At 41.9% G+C, this 13,482-nt stretch overlaps 1 protein-coding gene and 1 long non-coding RNA gene across 3 annotated transcripts in view; one reads left to right on the forward strand and one right to left on the reverse strand.

Annotated features, from left to right (window-relative positions):
• The window catches only part of nav2a (neuron navigator 2a), a 201,212-nt gene that overhangs the window by 70,122 nt on the left and 117,608 nt on the right, over window positions 1–13,482 (forward strand). The window lies entirely within an intron of this gene.
• The window catches only part of LOC144901589 (uncharacterized), a 229,652-nt gene continuing 228,450 nt past the window's right edge, over window positions 12,281–13,482 (reverse strand). Inside the window, exon 2 of the long non-coding RNA XR_013629644.1 lies at window positions 12,281–12,360. This is a non-coding gene — a long non-coding RNA (uncharacterized LOC144901589). The remainder of the gene's footprint in view (window positions 12,361–13,482) is intronic.

Consider the following 13,482-nt stretch of genomic DNA (forward strand, 5'->3'; position numbering starts at 1 on the left):
ATGGACAATTTGGAGTCGCTAATTAACCTAGCATGTTTTTTGGAATGTGGGAGGAAACCGGAGTACCCGGAGAAAACCCACGCATGCACGGGTGGAATTGAACCCTGGTCTCCTAGCTGTGAGGTCTGCGCGCTAACCACTCGACCGCCGTGCTGCCCTTTGCTTAATATTTTGAGGTGTTATTCATATATATTTTGACCCTCATGCTGTTATTGTACAATTGTAAATCTGCTAAGGTTCTGTTTGGGAGCTGGACCACAGAACCATTCTAGAAAAGCCTTTAAAATTGACTTGCACTAAATACTGGTTTAATTGTGTCTTAGTTGAATAGTCCACATTATAATTGTTGTGCTTTTACTTGAAAGTGAATTTGTATGGACACGTAGGTGGTCTCCAGACTTCTGCTTCAGCAGCTGCTGCAGCTCTGCCGACCACAGTACGAGCATCGTGTGCGTCACTCTGTGTGGAGTTTGCATGTTCTCCCCGTGCATGCGTGGGTTTCCTCCCACATTCCAAAAACATGCTAGGTTAATTGCCGACTCCAAATTGTAGTGTGAATGTGAGTGTGAATGGTTGTTTGTCTATATGTGCCCTGTGATTGGCTTGGCTGGCGACCAGTCCAGGGTGTACCCCGCCTTTTGATGTTTCCTCATAATGATTACATTCCAGCTGAGGACTATAAAGAAATAAACGTTTATTGTAAAGCAATTACCTCCACAATGAGGCATTTATAGCTTAAGACCTGTTTTTTTCCTACCCTATTAAGGCTTCTTCCCACTTAAACTTGAAATTTCGAGTTCATATGGAGATGTCTGTATGTCGTACTGGAAAAGACCAGTACCAGTGCCAAGCATCTTCATATTTAATGGTGCATATTTTAGTGAAGCTATATTGTAAAATGCAATTGTCCTGCAGATATGTGGTATGATATGGGATATAGTAGGTGTACGGTCCTGCTGCTGACTCAAGGAGTCAAGGTGTCAGGTCAGTTTATTTCCCTGATGACAATTCATGAGCGGCTGTGGGAAATATAGTCTCCCTGTTAAGCACCTAATGAGGAGCGATTGCTATATTCTATGTTTTCGGTGTTTTTCTATTGAATGCTGTGAAGTGATATACCAGCACGTTGCTATGGAAACAGCACGAGATGGAGACAGCCCTCGCTCTTTTGAGTTTGACTCGGTTTGTTCAATGCAAAGTTGGCATATTGAATAGTCTAACAACCTTCAGTGTTTACTGGAAGAGAAATGTTCACTGGCCTTGGAACTGTGTTGCTAGGTGACCTTTCCCGGTATTGATTTTTTTCACGCAGATAGAAACATCTGAATGCTCCATAGAATTGAGACATTCCTACATTAGACGTCTACAAGATTGAATTCCTGTGCTTGGGTGCCTTTATAATGAAGGTGTGAATTTATGAGAGAAATTGGCCCATTGCCTGTTGGTTTGATTGCCTCTCCTGCTCAGGTTCACCAGTCTCTCTGGAGGAAGGTTCGGGTAGCCTCAGGCTAGAACGACTCCACCAACCCACACCTGTCAGCAGAGAGACCAAAGACCTCATTTATTTCCATAGTATGCGGTCGAGTGGTTAGCGCGCAGACCTCACAGCTAGAAGACCAGGGTTCAATTCCACCCTCGGCCATCTCTGTGTGGAGTTTGCATGTTCTCCGGGTACTCCGGTTTCCTCCCACATTCCAAAAACATGCTAGGTTAATTAGCGACTCCAAATTGTCCATAGGTATGAATGTGAGTGTGAATGGTTGTTTGTCTATATGTGCCCTGTGATTGGCTTGGTTGGCGACCAGTCCAGGGTGTACCCCGCCTCTCGCCCGAAGACAGTTGGGATAGGCTCCAGCAACCCCTGCGACCCTCGTGAGGAAAAAGCGGTAGAAAATGAATGAATGAATGAACCTTTATTTTTGCCGCCTGACTGAAAAGACAAACATCTGTCTCCCATGTCCTGATCATTGGAGACTGGAGACCAGCTATTTCATGATGTTAGTCAGTGTGCATGTTAATTATCATAATTACTGGCTTGTTTTTATCTGTGATACCTTGAGGGGCAGAGCCGTGCTGATTACATTAGAGTCCCGCCTCTGAGCTTCTGCCGTGTCATGTACCAGTGATCCCGACTGCGGCGTGTCTTTTTCAGTTTCAGCCTCTTGATTTAATCTGCTAGTTTGAAGCCCGAGTTGAAATGAAGTCTAATTTAATTTTTCAGGCATGCATGAGGCAGAAATTATAGTTAAATTGTCTCAGAGTCATGAGATGACATTTTGCTGATTGGAATCAATTACAACAGAACAAAGTATTCATAGGTATTTATCTGTGAAGTTTTGCCTCATATCCAGAATATTGTATGGTGATTACTGTAGATAATCAGTTACATTTTTCTATCTGCAAGTAGCACGAAAGCTGCAGTTTCAGCATCCTTGAAGTATTGTACTTGGTAACTATAGAGACACCGATTAATGAATGGTAACAGCAGAAAGGACATCAGCAAATACAAATAGACGGTGTAGACATTGAAAGGGTGAACGAAAATAAATTTCTGGGGATCACAATAGATGAAAATATGAGCTGGAAACCTCATATTACAAATATACAACATAAGGTGGCCAGAAATATTTCAGTATTGAACAAAGCAAAATTTGTTCTCAATCAGAAATCACTCCACACTCTTTATTGCTCTCTGGTTCTACCATATCTTACTTATTGTGTGGAAATATGGGCTAATAACTATAAAAGCAATCTTCACTCGCTAAATGTACTGCAAAAAAGGTCAGTAAGGATAATTCATAATGCCGCCTACAGAGAACATACTAACTCCTTATTTCTAAAATCACAAATACTTCAACTTGCTGATATAGTTCATCTTCAAACAGCTAAAATAATGCATAAGGCTAAAAACAACCAATTACCTAAAAATGTCATCCAATACTTCTCTACAAGAGAGGAGAAATATGATCTCAGGGAAGAAGTACATTTGAAACACTTCTATGCTAGGACTACGTTAAAAAGCCATAGCATTTCAGTATGTGGAATCAAACTATGGAATGGATTGAGTAAGGACCTCAAACAATGCACAACGATGAGCCAATTCAAGAAACAATACAAGCAGTTGATGTTTGCTAAATACAAGGATGAAGAGTCTTGAACCAGTCATGATGTGCTATATATATCACTATATTGACACTTACTATGGTACCCATTATGGCATTGGATGCTCATATCACCTCCTACTTCGGTACGAGGTACATTATTAAAAAAACACCTTAAACTGTATTATGGAAAGCAGGAAGTGAACAAATGTAACAGTTACTGATTGTAAAAGTACCAGATGGAGGGGTAGGATTTAATAAGCTTTGCTTCTTCCTACTCCGTTTGGACATGTGGAACTGTGAACTGATTATGTGATGCATTCAATTGTAATCTAATGCATGTTCAAATGAAATAAAACCATTACCATTACCATTACCATTTGTGGTCAGCCATAAATAAATTAATGTCATGGAAACACTGATATGTTTATTATTTGTGGTTGTACCTCCTTTGGTATATAACTATAATTCTCCATCATAGAGAGAGCTATTTTGCTGACCTAATTTATCCCTTTTACTACGATAGTGTATGCAGTTTTGACATTGACTGTCAAAACCTATCAATATTACTTTGATCACACAATATGACCTGAAAACAGAGCCTTGTTGTCTCCCTGCTTTTGTCTACTAACTGCAATTAAATGACAACTATAGAAGAAGAAATGTTGGCATAAAACGGCATCATCAAACGGCATCCATCCCTTGATGTAATGTTGAATTTTGAGGGACTTAGATGCATGAGGGTATTAGATGCAATATTTTGACAAATATTTTCCACAGCAAGGACCAAGGTTCCAGGAATCACGACCAATTTGTATGTGAGGTCATTCTGGTTTCTAGCTTGCATCTCCGGGGTAATTGAAGTTACCAGCTGGGGTCAAGGTTATATCATCATCCTGTGTTCGAGCAAATGCAACAAGCGAAGTGTTTTCTAGCCTGACAGTAATGTCTCAGAAGGTTCTAGGGTGAGCATTGGGTATGAACTTTGCACACTGTAATACAGTATACACATGATTCAATAATGGTTGGCCTGTGGACACCAAGGTAAAGTGAGATTGTCGTCACATTGTATTACCTGTGGTTGGGTTGGTTGGTGATTATGTTTGTGTCAATAACAACTTATTATTTCAGCGTATCCACACCTCAACACAGTGACCCGGCAGGCTGTGGTTCAGCAGAACTGCCTCAGTCGGTTAAGCAGCCAATTAAAATAAAAGTAGACCACATTGACACTGACGTTTATTCCCTCACTCTCAACTCTAATCCCATTTAGAGTTATGGTAACGTGATGGCGGGCTGGAGTTTGTCCCAGCATAACCCGGACACAAAGAACCAGACAGGTTGCCCGTCCCTTGCACTTCCTGGTCTTAACACGGGAGGCCAGTGTGAATACAACTTGGCATTTGCTGTTTCCAAACTGTTGGAACTGCGAGAAGGAAAATATTGTGTTAACGAGGCAGCTTCTGCTCAGGTTGAATAATAAACCTTTTCAGTTCTAATTATGTCCTTACTTTCCATACCTTGACAAGTACAGTGATGATGATGAGTCAGCATGTCCAAAGTCTTTCCTCTTTTCTTTTTCAATGACTCAAATGGTTTCATACAGAGCTGTTTAATGAACATAGGACAAAAGGGAGATTGTGTGTATTCAGATTCCCCTCTTAGAAAAACAATCTATTCTGCCCAATGTTGATATAGAGGAATGTTTTTTTTATGGAAATACATTTATTCAAGTTGCATAAACATCGAGTAGCAAACGTCATTTAAAATCTTTGCACACCCCTCTGCTGATGTGCTGCCATGGAAGGGCAGCTGAATAGTTTCAGAAGAGCCATTTCATGGTGAATATCAGTGAATGGTGCTTGGTATTTGGTCCATGTCTCTGTTTACAGGCATACTCTTGACTGGTTGTTAAAGGAAAACTGCACGTTTGTTTTTAACTTTGCCCATCATCCACAACCCCTATGTATAACATGAACAAATATTTTATTCTTTATGTGTGTTTTAAAGAGAGAAAACAAGTTAGCATGAGGGAGCTAACAATGCAAGCTATGGGACCCACCAATATCAAAACAATAAAGCCCATTAAAACCCCTAAAAAAACACCTTTACATAATTCATTCATTCATTCATTTTCTACAGCTTTTTCCTCACGAGGGTCGCGGGAGTGCTGGAGCCTATCCCAGCTGTCTTCAGGCGAGAGGCGGGGTACACCCTGGACTGATCAGCCATATAGACAAACAACCATTCACACTCACATTCATACCTGGAGTGGACAATTAACCTAGCATGTCTTTGGAATGTGGGAGGAAACCGGATGCACGCATGCATGGGGAGAACATGCAAACTCCACACAGAGATGGCCGAGGGTGGAATTGAACCATGGTCTCCTAGCTGTGAGGTCTGCGCGCTAACCACTGGACCGCCGTGCACCTTTACATAATGTTCCCTTTAAATAGCTGACCTACAGCAATACTGTTATTGCTTTACTGTTATTGTTTACCATCTCAATGGGGAGTTCAAGTCTTGTGCTGGAAGACACAGCCAACCCATCAGTCGGCATCCCAATGAGAGGACATTGTAAATGACATTTAGCATGAGCGCTAAGGGGACACAGGTGTCTTACCTGATAACCTGAAGCTCTGTTAGAGGTTTTTTAGAAGGCTTTATAGTCATAACAGGTGGTTCCCATGATGTGCATTGTTTGCTGAAAAAGTGATTACACCCTAAACCTGATAACTGGTGAGGCGGTGGTTAGCAGCAACCACCGAAATCAAGCGTTTGGGATAACTTGCAATCAATTTTGGCCCACTCTTCTTTGCAGAATTGTTGTCATTCAGCCACATTGGAGGTTTTTCCAGCATGAACCACCTTTTTAAGGTCATGCCACAGCATCTCAGTCGGGTTCAGGTCAGGACTTTGACTAGCTAACTATTGTTTTTCTTCAGCCATTCAGAGGTGGACTTCCGAGTGTCCTGTTGCAAAAAGTTGGTTTCACCCTGAGGTCACAAACAGACGGCCAGACATTCTCCGTCAGACTTTTTTGGTAGACATCAGAATTCATGGTTCCATTTATCACAGCAAGCCTTACAGGTCCTGAAGCAGCAAAACAACCCCAGATCATCACACTACCACCACCATATTTTACTTGTTCGTAACACACCTTCCAAAAAGTTCAACTTTTGTCTCATCAGACCACAGAATATTTTCCCAAAGGTCTTGGGGATCAGCAAGCCTCGAGCCTTAATGTTCTTTTTGTTCAGCAGTGGTTTTCGTCTTGGAACTCAGCCCTGAAGGCCATTTTTGTCCAGTGTCTTTCTTATGGTGGAGTCATGAACACTGACCTTAACTGATGCAAGCGAGGCCTGCAGTTCTTTGGATGTTGTTGTGGGATCTTTTGTGACCTCTTTAATGAGTCGTCGCTGCGCTCACACGATCATTTTGGTTTGCTGGCCAGTCCTGAGAAGGTCCACCACTGTTCCATGTTTTTGCCATTTGTGGATAATGGCTCTCATTGTGGTTTACTGGAGTCCCAAAGCTTTAGAAATGGCGTTTTAACCTCTTCCAGACTGCTAGATATCTATCTTAATGAAGTCGTGCTTTAACATGTTTCACATAAGGATGGTGGATCATGGGCAAAATTCTAAAAGACGTGTGGTTTTCCTTTAAAGCATCATTATACTATTCAGTACGGTGCAAAAGTATTAAGTCACAATTAAATACAGTACAGTACATATCTAGTATAACTAGAATGTTACTTAGTAGAGGGCACACCTCCACCAAGGACAAATATTCATTCATTCAATTTCTACAGCTTTTCGCGGGGGATGCTGGAGCCTATCCCAGCTGTCACCATGGACTGGTCGCCAGCCAATCACAGGGCACATATAGACAAACAACCATTCACACTCACATTCATACCTATGGACAATTTGGAATCGCCAATTAACCTAGCATGTTTTTGGAATGTGGGAGGAAACCGGAGTACCCGGAAAAAAAAAAACAAAACACGCATGCACGGGGAGAACATGCAAACTCCACACAGAGATGGCCGAGGGTGGAATTGAACCCTGGTCTCCTAGCTGTGAGGTCCGCGCGCTAACCACTCGAACACCGCGCAGCCCGACAAATATTACAAATTAAAAAATAAATAGAAATTAAATTGCCCATTTGTTTGTTAGCTTCATACAATGATGACAAGCAGACGGATTAAATAAAGTCAGCATTTTGTTTCAGTACAGTTATGTAATAGTAGGTAATAATAGGTACTGTGTTTGTTGTCCTGTTTTTGTATTGGCAAATGTAAAAAAAATGAAAGCATTTAAAATAGACTAAAAAGGCAGAGTCAAACTGGGTCACTCGTAGGTGAAGAAAGAGGACAAGGGGTCTTGAAAGCAGTGGATTGACATTAATGGACATTTGTGGCAAAACCCCTTTGGCTGTCTGTCACTGTAGGCATCGGCCATCAAACGTGCTTACCTGCAGTGTGTCCCTGTTTAACACAAAGATGAATGTGTTAGTGTATATATATATGTGTGTGTGTGTGTGTGTGTGTGTGTGTGCAGCTTCTCTAAGTGGCTGCTGACAAAATGGACCACAGGGGCCGTGGGATAAGAATCCCATCATGTAGGCCTATTTCAAGGTTTGCGTGTGTTTGTGCCCAGACTACAATGTGGATGTTTTGTGAGGGGTGTGTGTGTGTGTGTGTGTGGAGAGCTGGCAGCGACACTGATGTGATCTGACATGGTTTAGGCTTGTAAAGGACACTTCAGGCTTCGGTTGGCGTCCAGCTTTAACCAGCAAGCTCCAGCCTACTCGTTGTCCTCGCTGTAACTTTTGTCAGTGTCTCTCTCCTCCGTGTATGTTTGGACATTTTTAGTTTTTTTTTGGAAGGTATTTTCTTCACTGTTCAGTGTGTGTCTCTTGGGTGAGGCTTCAATGTGTGTGTTCTCTTTTTTTCAACCACAGAAAGTGGTGTGAATGTTTACTAGAGTGTCCATGTAATTGGCCCTTTTAGTCGTAATGTTTCCAATATATTGCAAGCTTGCAAGCTGTCATAATAAACAGGCGGCCGCTTTGATGGCAACAAAGGCTCTTGGCTCGCCAAAGCAATGACGGCATAGAGCGAGCTGCGTTATACTGTCTCTTAACATTAACACAATCATACATACCGAAGTTATTATGGCCGATAGTGTTCATTCAAAAGCGCCTCCAGTGAATAGATATTTATTTCTCTTCCTGAAAGAGAGTTATTCCAGGCGTGGCTGCTGTGGTTAGAACACACATGGAGAATGACCTGCGAGGTCCTGTGGTGAAAATTCACATTTGGTGACAATCATCCTGCACTGTCAGGTGGGGCTACTCCTGACAGTGCAGGTCATAACATGCAGGTTGGCTGCTTCTATATCAATGCAACTGAAGCTGGCAGACCGGGGTGGTGGTCCAACTATAACTATAGGGCAGGGGTCGGCAACCTTTACTATGAAAAGAGCCATTTTACCCAATGCCCACTGAAGAAAAATAGCCTGGAGCCGCAAAACATATAGTATGTTTAAAACAACATTGGAGGGAATTTGGGGGTATCAAAGTAGTTCAGATAAGAAAAGACGAGTTGGAGTACTCTTGCTAGTATTGGAGATAAACTTACATAAATGTATGTGTAAACTACTGTAAACGTAAAAACAAGTTCCCATGCCGCTGTTTTTAAATTATCTCGAATTTATTTTTTAGATTTGTAGGTAAGTATTACTTGTTTTTCTTCATGTACTGAACTGGATAGCAGTCAGAACTCACTCAGGATGCATTCATGGTCTCAGACAAAGTTGGATTTTTTAAAACTCATTACAAAAGACGTGCATTTTCCCCACTCGGGTGTTAAAAATATTCAAGCATCGCAAAGGGAGCCACAATAAAGAGTCTGAAGAGCCACATGCGGCTCTGGAGCCGCAGGTTGCTGACCCCTGCTATAGGGGGATCACACTCAGCCTCCCTGGGAAAGTCTATTCCAGGGTGCTGGAGAGAAGGGTATGACCGTTGGTCAAACCATTGTAACAAGAGGTCCAGGTGCATGGGAGTGCGCCCAACCAGTCTACATGTGCTTTGTGGACCTGAAAAAGGCATTCAACCATGTCCCTTGGAGGGTGTTCTGGGGGTACGGGATTGGTGGCGCGCTACTACGTGCTATCCGGTCCTTGTACAAATGGGGCAGGAGCCTGGTTCGCATTACCAGTAGTAAGTCGAACCCGTTTCCAGTAAACATTGGCTTCCGCCAAGGCTGCCCTTTGTCACCGATTCTGTTCACAATTTTCATGGACAGAATTTCTAGATGGAGCCAAGGTGTTGAGGGAGTCCGGTTTGGGAGCCTTTGAATGTCATCTCTGCTTTTTGCAGATGATGTGGTACTTATGGCTTCTTCGAGCTGCGACCTTCAGCGTTTACTGGGACGGTTTGCATCTGGGATGAGACTCAGTACCTCCAAATCAGAGGCCATGGTTCTCAGTCGGAAAAGGGTGGAGTGCCCCCTCCGGGTTGGGAATGAGGTCCTACCCCAGGTGGAGGAGTTTAAGTATCTTGGGGTCTTGTTCACGACCCGTCGTGGTGAAAAGAGAGTTGAGCCGGAGGGCAAAGCTCTCAATTTACCGGTCGATCTATGTTCCCACCCTCACCTATGGTCATGAGCTTTGGGTCATGACCGAAAGAATGAGCTTGCGGATACAGGCGGCTGAAATGAGTTTCCGCCGTAGGGTAGCTGGACTAGGGTGAGGAGCTCAGCCATCCGGGAGGGGCTCAGAGTAGAGCCGCTTCTCCTTCACATCGAGAGAAGTCAGTTAAGGTGGCTCAGGCATCTAGTCCGGATGACTCCCGGACGCCTCCCTGGTGAGGTGTTCCGGGCATGCCCAGCCGGGAAAAGGCCACGGGGCAGACCTAGGACACGCTGGAGGGATTATGTCTCACAGCTGGCCTGGGAACGCCTTGGTGTCCTCGCCGTGGAGCTGGAGGAGGTGGCCGGGGACTGGGAAGTCTGGGCTTCCTTACTGAGACTGCTGCCCCCAGACCTGGATAAGCGGAGGAAAATGGATGGATGGATGGATGGATGAAGCTGGCCTTTAAAGATAAATATGGATACAGTGATCCCTTGTTTATCACAGTTAATTAATTCCAGGAACCAATCATGAATCAGTGAACCAGTCGTCGCTTGACAACCCTGCACCAACTGAAGCTCCAGTGTTCCACTGAATGAAAAAGCACCACAGATAATGATGGAGCCCCGCTCCACTGTGCCGGGTAGAAAACATCTCAGGTGGGATTTCCTCATCAAGCCATGTGGACCGTCAAGGTGACCTTTCAATGTCCCATGTTTGATGCTCCCTGGCAAGGTCTAAAAGGGCAGTTTTGCCCAATTCTTCCCCTCACAATGACAGTGCTTTATTCTCATTATGTACGTTTCTTTGAGGTTCCACGTGTAGATTTTGTTTTTGTTGCCCAATTCCGCAATTCCTACCTGCATAGTGGTGGTAGCATCGTGATCTGGGCCAATAGATGGTGGCACTCATTAGCAGAGAGGGAAACCGGACCGCATGGCAGTTTTACAACATAATAATGAGCCCAATCACACGTCCAAGGTAACATCTGTTGAGGAAGTTGACGGAGTGGCCAAGTATGTCTTCAGACCTGAACCCACTCGAGCACTTGAGGGAAAACCTCAAGCGGAAGGTGTCTAACATCCACTTGCTCTGTAATGTCATCACAGAGCGGAAGTGACAATATGATGATGTGATTATGAATATTTTTCACTCCTAATAAAAGTAATCCCTGTAGTAATAAATAATAAAATAATAATAATAGAGATCTCTTCTTCCTTGTATTTTTCAAACATCAACTGCTTGTATTGTTTCTTGAATTCGCTCATCATTGTGCATCAGTTACTCACTCAATCCGTTCCATAATTTGATTCATAAGATATGAGAAAATGAAATGAATGAATGGAGGAGTGTACTGTTCTTTCCATGACTACTACTATTTTTCTGTGGAACAAAATATTAATCCTCAGTCTGACTAGATTTTGATGTTGGGAATTTGCTACAGCTCTCAGATGTTTAAGCTTGAATAGATCTCAAAAGAGCCTTTGAAGCGATTGAATTTGACCTTGACAAAGGTTTATGAAAAAGAAAAGAGAAAGCCAGTTCTGCTTTGTGGGCTTGCGGCTCCCTCATCAACCGACGGTCTGACTCAGTTGTTTGCTCCATGTTGTCACACAGATAGACATTCATCCTTTGTGTTGATTCTTTTCAATCGCCTTGCCCCTCCGCGTTACATGGACGGCCCGCTTGCTGCTGGGTTGGCATGAATACTTTGCAGAAAACAGGATTACCGTGGTGAGGAATGGGCCGCATAGAACGGGTGCTTTCCTGACCCAGCACGCCGGGCCCGAGGCAGACTGGACCCACTCACTAAGCTCTTTAAAGGATTGCTTAGTGTGATAAAGAGCACACATTCTAATCTGATCTCCAGATTGCTGCTGTCAGAAACAGTAGATGTACATTTAAAGGTGCATCTGTTCCACCAAAATCACCCCCAAGGATAAATAGCCTTTGGTTAAGTGTGTAGTCGGGGACACCGTTTTAGAATATTAGCAAGAATTATACAAATGGATGACTATGATTTTAAATGCAACAGTCAAATTATGCAGATTATTCCATTTTGGTAATCTTGTGTTTGCTTATTAATGAGATTACTCGAACAGATTAAAATAAATCTAATCTTGTCAAAATGCAAAAGTTAATAAAAGAGGTTCTTATAATTTATTTGACAGCTGCAAGTGCAGGGAAGATCTCCCACTAGATTGAATACATTTATTTGAAATTAGTATTCTTTTTACTGTCCTTGTGCATACACGTAATGTCATATTGATGCTTAATGCTTTTTGACTGCAGACGAAAATGTTGCTTCCTTCACTGACACCACTAAACAGCATTGGATGTTGCTAAGGAACAACAATGTGCAATGCCAATGGTCATTATTCAGTTGAATTATGTTTCAGCTAGAAATGAAGAGCTTGCAACCAAAAGGCGCTAAATCCAATTTTCACTAAGTTGCATGTTTTTCATGAGTTTAATAGACCTCTGTCATGTGTATCCAAATCACATATTTTGGTCTTGAAATCATTTTAAAAAATATGAAAAAAAGTGATATGAAATTTATGCTTTCAACCAAAAGGCGCTATTTCCATTTCAGATTTCAACCAAAAGGAGCTAAATCCCTTTCTTTATTCTTTATTCTGATTGGCCCAAGTTTCCCATCTATTGATAATCTGACCAATCAGAGAGAAGAATACAATTGGCACTGCACATACAGAAAGCCAGTATCAGTGCGCATCCTGTTTTGTTTGTGTACATTAAGTACACGTATGATAGTTACAGTATGTTATGCAATTCAGGAGAACACAAATTGTGTTTTTACAGTATTCTGTAACATGGAAGTTTTTTTTACGCCATAAAAGGCATGTCTCTACCTTGACACCTCCAACTTTCATGAGAAACATTATTTTACTGTACTAAAAAACATACAATGTAAAGAGTTTGTAATGAGATGATTTTTGTCACTGTCACCTTCATGGTGCAGTCAAATATGATTAATTTAATAGTATAATTTAATAATAATTATTTTGTATTGTATGTTGAGAATGGCTTCTGTGTTGTAATTATTTTATTAGCATAGCACATTAAATTCTTTTACAACAACACCATTGAAGAAGTTAAAGGTGACTTCAAATTTATTTCAGCCAAAAGGCGCTAAATCCATCATTTCAGTCAAAAGGCGCTAAATCCGAAAAAAAATTAATAAAAAAAATATATAAAATACATATTTTTATGACCTAGTATATTGATAGCTCTTTCATTTGCAATATAGACTTGATGACCAAATAGATTGATATGTGCGTAGTTAAAAATCATTGATTTTCTCAAAATCAGTCAAAATGGATTTAGCGCCTTTTGGTTGCAAGCTCTTCAAATATATGTACTTATTTCCAATCCGAGTAAAGATAGAATACAAACAAAAATGTCTTCTTTATGGTTAGTATAAATAAAAAATTTGGACCATGTATTTATGAGGACCACCGTACATTGGTAGCATTTGGTGAATGATGTTGAGGATGCTGTAGAGCCGCTCTGTGTTTGTTTGTTTCATTCATCTGTATGTGTGGCCCCCCCATTTCCCTCCATTATACTCATAAACGGTCTGGAGGTACGTTTTTCCGTTTTTACAGGTCTCGGCATGCAGGTTGCTGTTCTTGAGTATTCACCAGCCTGTGGTCTGCTTCGTCGATTAGAAACATCCTGCCAAATTAGAAGATTTAATTGCCGTTCCCGTTTGTAGTTTG

The sequence above is a fragment of the Doryrhamphus excisus genome, linkage group LG13 (genome assembly GCF_037039965.1).
Source record: "Doryrhamphus excisus strain RoL-2023G ecotype Guam linkage group LG13, RoL_Dexc_Guam_v1.1, whole genome shotgun sequence".
Classification (NCBI taxonomy): Eukaryota; Metazoa; Chordata; class Actinopteri; order Syngnathiformes; family Syngnathidae; genus Doryrhamphus; species Doryrhamphus excisus.